This window comes from Lepisosteus oculatus, chromosome 9 (assembly GCF_040954835.1).
Source record: "Lepisosteus oculatus isolate fLepOcu1 chromosome 9, fLepOcu1.hap2, whole genome shotgun sequence".
NCBI lineage: Eukaryota > Metazoa > Chordata > Actinopteri > Semionotiformes > Lepisosteidae > Lepisosteus > Lepisosteus oculatus.
The window spans coordinates 18,243,324-18,249,588 of record NC_090704.1 but is presented as its reverse complement, the minus strand read 5'-3'; the positions used below and the strand labels follow the sequence as shown (position 1 = coordinate 18,249,588).

The 6,265-nt window shown below is 39.7% G+C and overlaps 1 long non-coding RNA gene across 1 annotated transcript; it reads left to right on the top strand.

Moving 5' to 3' along the window:
• The first annotated feature begins 2,677 nt into the window (after window positions 1-2,677).
• On the top strand, window positions 2,678-5,348 carry LOC107078414 (uncharacterized). Its single transcript, XR_001479348.2, has 3 exons — window positions 2,678-2,783; window positions 3,459-3,616; window positions 5,153-5,348. It is a non-coding gene; the product is annotated as an uncharacterized lncRNA (long non-coding RNA).
• Window positions 5,349-6,265: the final 917 nt, after the last annotated feature.

The following is a 6,265-nucleotide window of genomic DNA, read 5'->3' as shown; positions in this document are numbered from 1 at the left end:
ACTGTAAACATTATAAGAAGCCTTTCTAGGGCTTGCAGTATTGGCATAATACAGTAAAAATGTCTTCTTTTTATTGTTTTTTATTATTTATTTTACATTTTTTCGAAAAGGCTGAGAAAACCAATTCATGCCCTATCTTAATAAAAATGATGCAGATTTTTCATACTTGTTCAATCACTTTCAAACTGTTTTTCATGGTAGTAGACATTTTAGAGTAGACCTTGATAAATACATTTATATCCTAATTATCCTACAACTTGAGTAATGGACTTTTGAAGAAAGACAATAAAATGCATCTGTGTTTTTTCCTGTTTTTGTTCTGGATATTTCTTTTAAAAGTGTGTACTGAAAAAGAAATATAAAATATCTGAAAGTTCAGACTGAATGTCCATGTGGTTCTCTTAATTCAGGACCCCAACTAGGTCTGCACTGTGTGTCGATTCCAAGATAATTCAAGAACTTAAAAATTGCATCCATTTTTTTACATAAAATGAGTTTTAGAACTGTAAAAATTAATTTTTACTAACATGTGAATATGATATTATCCATGGTAACTTTACTTCGCTTTGATTGGTTAGAAAAAGAAACATCACCATTCCACAAGGAATAGGGGGTAATTCCCTACAACAAAGTCAGCTCCAATGCGCATAAAGTATTCATTAGGTTAGCTTGTGAGCACTCTTGTGACATGCTGTTTAGAGATGGGACACCCTTGCAGATCTGAGTGGGAACATACTGTACATATGAAGGGCACAAGACTGCAAGTGTGCATATTAGCATCTAATTGGGCATAAAGTGAGTGCATACAAGGTTACGTACAGTACTTACTCTTTTAGACTCATCATTAGACCTTTAGAATGTCTTTCTCTGAAATGCCATAATGCAATGTTGCAGCCGGTTTCAGCTGCGAGGATGGTGAAGCATCAGAACCCAAGTGCAAGTGACTGCAGAGCGGCAGAACACCCAAGGAGACCCAACTGATTGAGAAATCAGCTCCTGGAGAAAAGGAAATTGTAAACAGAAGGGTGGTAATAAAATAATTAATTACTGGCCGACGGGGCTTAAAAAGCCCAGGCTGGCCAATAATGAGAAGGGAAACAGAAAAAGCAAAACAGAACTGACTAGCAGAGGAAGAATGGCCTCCATTGGTCAGGAAGAAAAGAAACCAACTGAAGCCCAATGGTCCAGAAGTTGCTGGCTTTCTGCATCCCTGGCAAATAAACAGAGAGGCTGAAATGACAAAGTGCCAGTTCAAAATTAGACCGTTCACCCTAGCCCGCTGACTGGCATGTGGGACTCGGCTCCAGGACAGAACCAGCTACTGATCCCCCAGAAGGGAAGGGTGCTGCACAGATCTGGGAGGCATTGCTCCAAGTTGCCAAGGGTGCAGACTGGCAAGCCCACAGGCCGATGCACTGGACAGTAAAAGAAAAAGTAGTAAATCCCTTTTAGCTGTCAGAGCCCTGGGTCAGCACAGCTGCAGGAAGTGGTCCTAGTCAGAGCTGGGAAACAAGAATCCTCAGGGAGGCCAGGCTAACAGAAACACTCTCCAGACAGTGGATACAGGTTGCCTGGTTCCCCAGGAACAGAAGGCTCTGCTGGGACACTGGAAGGAGACTAGGGAAAAAGGAGAAAAAGATAAGAACCCAAACAGCACGAGACAGGATGGTGAGGAAGCCACCCCATAGAGGAGCCAGAAGGGATGGAAAGAGGACAGAGAAAAGAAAAAGAGCAAGGAACAGGACTCAAAAGGACAGAGTAGGCTGTAGGTAAGGAGGTGAGGGGGCTCCATGGATGGGAAAAGCTCTCCTGGATGTGGGACAGAACCACAGGAATTGGAGGGAATGGGAATGGGGGGCCAGCAGATAAGAGTCCATGATTTCCAGGGTGGAGACCAGGTACCACAGTGAGATTCAGCAGCTGTGGTACACAGTGAAATCCTGGATTGGATGAACTGGAACAGGGAAACAGGGCTGCACGGGGAGAGCCTGGGGTACTGGATGACAAAAGCTGCCTCTTGGAAGTGAGGCAGAACCATGGGGAAACCAGCAGAGATAGAAGTCCAGGGAATCCAGGGTTGAGGAGGTCTGAGACTTCATAGCAGAGTTCTGGTGTCGAGAACAAAGACAGGGGTGCAGACGGGTTTCAGAATTCAGGGCGAGATAACCACTCTCAGATTCCACTGAGGCTTTATAGTAGGGAACTGGAGAACAGATGAGTGAAGACAGGACAGGGTGAAATAAATACAAACAAAACAGAGAACTAATGTGCAGATGTGAAAACTGAAAGGGGGTGAAAAGAGCAATGATGGAGAGCCGCTGAAGCTGGGCTTTGTCTTTAAATAGAGAAAGAGAAATTGAGTAGGGAATGGAATAATTGTAATTAAATGCAGATCACCAGATGGGGACAATGCAGCAAGTCCTGGAAAACCGTGAGTCCTCATGAGAATGTGAAGGTTTCCCAGGGTCACTGCTGGCTGAGAGAGGGCTAGCCTGAGTACAGATGGATCCTTCCCTTTTCCTACTGTCTATCCATACAGTACAAACACTTTCAATTTTCAACCTCACATTTCTGCAAAAAATGGTTTCACACGCTATCACAATTAATTTTTTGCTATTTTTAAAGTATAAGTACCACTATAGTTGGGTTTTTTACTCATCATTGCAGTGGCTGGGCATTGGAGGTGTCTTCATATTTCAAGAACTTCCCGCCTGGTTCCTGGGCTCTGCCTTCTGTTGGAAATGTCTTTAATGTTGATCCCATTCAACATTTACATGAGCAAGGTCAGTGCTTTTTTATTCCATTAACTGAAATATAGTCATATTATCGTGAGTATTGTAAAAGAACCATACAGTACAAACTGATAACATGTTGACTTTATATGATATGTTAAATATTTTTTAAGAATACAACATTTTTTATGAAGATTACAGTTGACTAGGGGCTTACTACTTCTGAAAAAAGAATTTCAAAGGATGGACACAGCTAGCTAATTAAAATCTGGGTACCTCATATACCTAATTTTTGCTACCCTGAGTAATAACTCGAGAGTTTAATAAGCTGATTAATCCTAAATTCTTAAAACTGAAATGAACAGTTCATTGTTATTTTAAATGCAGATTAGACTTTTCCCCTTAGAGGTTGGTTGTTACATAAAAGCAGACAAATCAATAACCGACACCAGCTGAACTCTTTGATCAGGGCACTTGTACATTTAAGGACAACTATTTCTGAGTAAATGTAAATGGATACTAATAACTTGACAAATGCTTAACCATTTTTATATCCCTTTCCAGTCAAATTATTTTATAAATATACAAACCAAACATTACCACACACAATTCAACACTGAATATCATTTTCCGTATTCAATATTAAGACAATAAGTTTTCAGATGGCATGAGTAGTTTTATAAGTGAGCAATACACTTCTGTTTTTAATCATAAGAATTTCTTCAGCTTGCTCACCATTATGGAGATTTATTCAGCCTACAGCTGGGAAGAAATAAAAGTTGTGGTAAACAGCCATAAACTTTGAAGGAGGCTCTTCAACCGGGCAGACTCTATCTCTGGACATCCTTCAACACCTTTGTTTTATCGCATCAACAAATGTCAAGGTAAATTCTTTTTTTAAGAAATAGGAATAACCACTTATTTTTTTTATACAGTATCTACTCAATTTGGTATCATTAATTGTTTAAGACTTGACTCTCTGGTCTACTGCACGCACACAGAACTGGGATATTATATAAGCACAGACACCTTACAGAGCCCTACATCTTTCCACATGTACCTGAGAATTAGAATTGATTGGAAAAGCGCACTGGGGTTAGTGCATACTTGCTGGTGTCTTAGATTTTCATACTTTAGTTTCTGACTTTAGTTAAATGCAAGCTCAACAGGACTCCAACCAGGAGATTGAGGTTTCCACTTCTTCTTCCTGTTAAACCCCTTCGTTAAGTGTGCAATATTGTATGTTTTAGGTCATCTTCTTATGGCAGCCCAATGAATTTGATGGTGTTGTTTTGGACATTGACAGACAAGATGTTGCTTTACATGTCAGAATTCATTCTGCTGGTGCCTACTCATTATTTACATCATCAATAAAATCCAGTGAGCCAATTCCAATGGCAGCTATTGATGCCTAAACCATGACACTCCCATGCTTAGATTATGCTACTGTACATGCTTTCATGGGTGTGTTTAAGATTATTTGCAGTCCCTATCTACTGTTTTGCCATTCTGTCACTTTGATAAAGATTTATGTTCATCACATCTGTCCAAAACCTTTGTTCCAAAACTGTTGTGGCTCTTCTTTGTACTTCTTTGCAAATAACAATGTGGCCTTTCTTTTTTTAGAGGTTTATATTTTGCAGTGTAGCCTTTGTAATTCTCCTGTCTACATCTTCTGCACACAGTGAATTGAGATATTACAAATGTATAAACATATATTACTTATTTGCCTTTTATTTATGGGCAAATTTACATTTACATGACATTTACATAATTCATACGAATGTTGTATATTGAATAGCCAGCAGCCATATCACTTTGCAACTCACAACTGGCAACCCACTGAAGCTAAGCAGGTGTGAGCCTAGTCAGTACCTGGATGGGAGACCTCCTGGGAAAAACTAAGGTTGCTGCTGGAAGAGGTGTTAGTGGGGCCAGCAGGGGGCACTCCATGTGGGTCCTAATACTCCAATATAGTGACGGGGACACAGTACTGTAAACAGGTGCCGTCCTTCAGATGAGACGTAAAACCGAGGTCCTGACCCTCTGCGGTCATTAAAAGTCCCAGGGCATTTCTTGAAAAAGAGTAGGGATGCAACCCCGGCGTCCTGGCCAAATTTCACATTGGCCCTTACCAATCATGGCCTCCTAATTATCCCCATCTATGAATTGGGCTTCATTACTCTGCTCTGCTCCTCACTGATAACTGATGTGTGGTGAGCGTACTGGCGCACTATGGCTGCTGTCGCATCATCCAGGTGGGGCTGCACATTGGTGGTGGTGGAGGGGAGTCCCCATTACCTTTAAAGCTCTTTGAGTGGTGTCCAGAAAAGTGCTATATAAGTGTAAGCAATTATTATTATTATGATGATTATGATTATTTTTATTATTACTTACAATAGTCAATTCTGTTATTGTAGGTATAGAATTCAACAATGGTGAAGCCTGGAAGCATTGGAAGCAAAGGAAGATTTACTGAAATACTGAAAAGTATTCAGACCCAGCAGTCCAAAACACAGGCTGGGGAGGGAAAACTGATTTGACTATTTTCTACCACTCCAACTTTAATCTGTGTCTACTGCCCATTCCTCCCGTGATCTGTTTTGAACTTATTGCTTTTAAAATTACCGTTTTGCTTGTCTATCGCTCTCCAAATTATAATATACATTGTAATTGTGTTGTCATTCTGCCCTTCAATGGGCCAAGTTCTTTAATTTGGTTATTTTAATATTAATGTGGACTTAAATATCTCTGCTCCTTTTAAGGAATTTCTAAATGTTGTGGTTTATTTCAGCATGTACAGTACATGCCCACTCATTACGAAAGAGTGGTAACTCTTCAGAAATGTAACATAGACATTTCTGACTAGCCGGTGGTGCTGTTTGTCCTGTCTTTATTCTCACAGTCCCAAAATCATAAGCATCCAGTCACTTTTCAGAATGCGAAGTAAAAATTAATTATTATTTTTTTAATTTTAGGTCTATTTCAAAGCTACAAGTTGAAGCACGACTATTAGAATTTCTAGTAGCAACCCAATTATTTATTAATTTAAAACTTAATTCCTTGTTTGAAACCTTTTAATCAAGATTAAGGGTTGCTCATAGTACTGAAACTGCTTTCGTGAAGGTTGTTAGTCTTCTCATCTCTGTTGGCTTTCCATTCATTCTTGTACTATCAGACCTTTTAAGCAGCTTTTTCATTGTAAACCATGTTATTAATTTAATTAATTGATGGGAGTATTATGCCGGGTTGAGTGGCAACATGCTGCTGTGGTTAAAGACAGGTAAGGTCTTACCTTTAACTAATTAGAAAATAATACGTGCTTTTTTATGCAGCAGATTAGATTACTGTAATGCCCTACTATCAGGGGGCACTCATCGCACCTTCAACACCTTACAGCGAATTCAAAACGCGGCAGCTAGAATTGTTAGGTATAGGGCAGACTTCAAAATTCTTTTACTTACTTATAAGGCTCTCAGAGATCAGGCAACTGTCTATTTGATGGAGCTGATTAATGTATACAATCCAAGTCA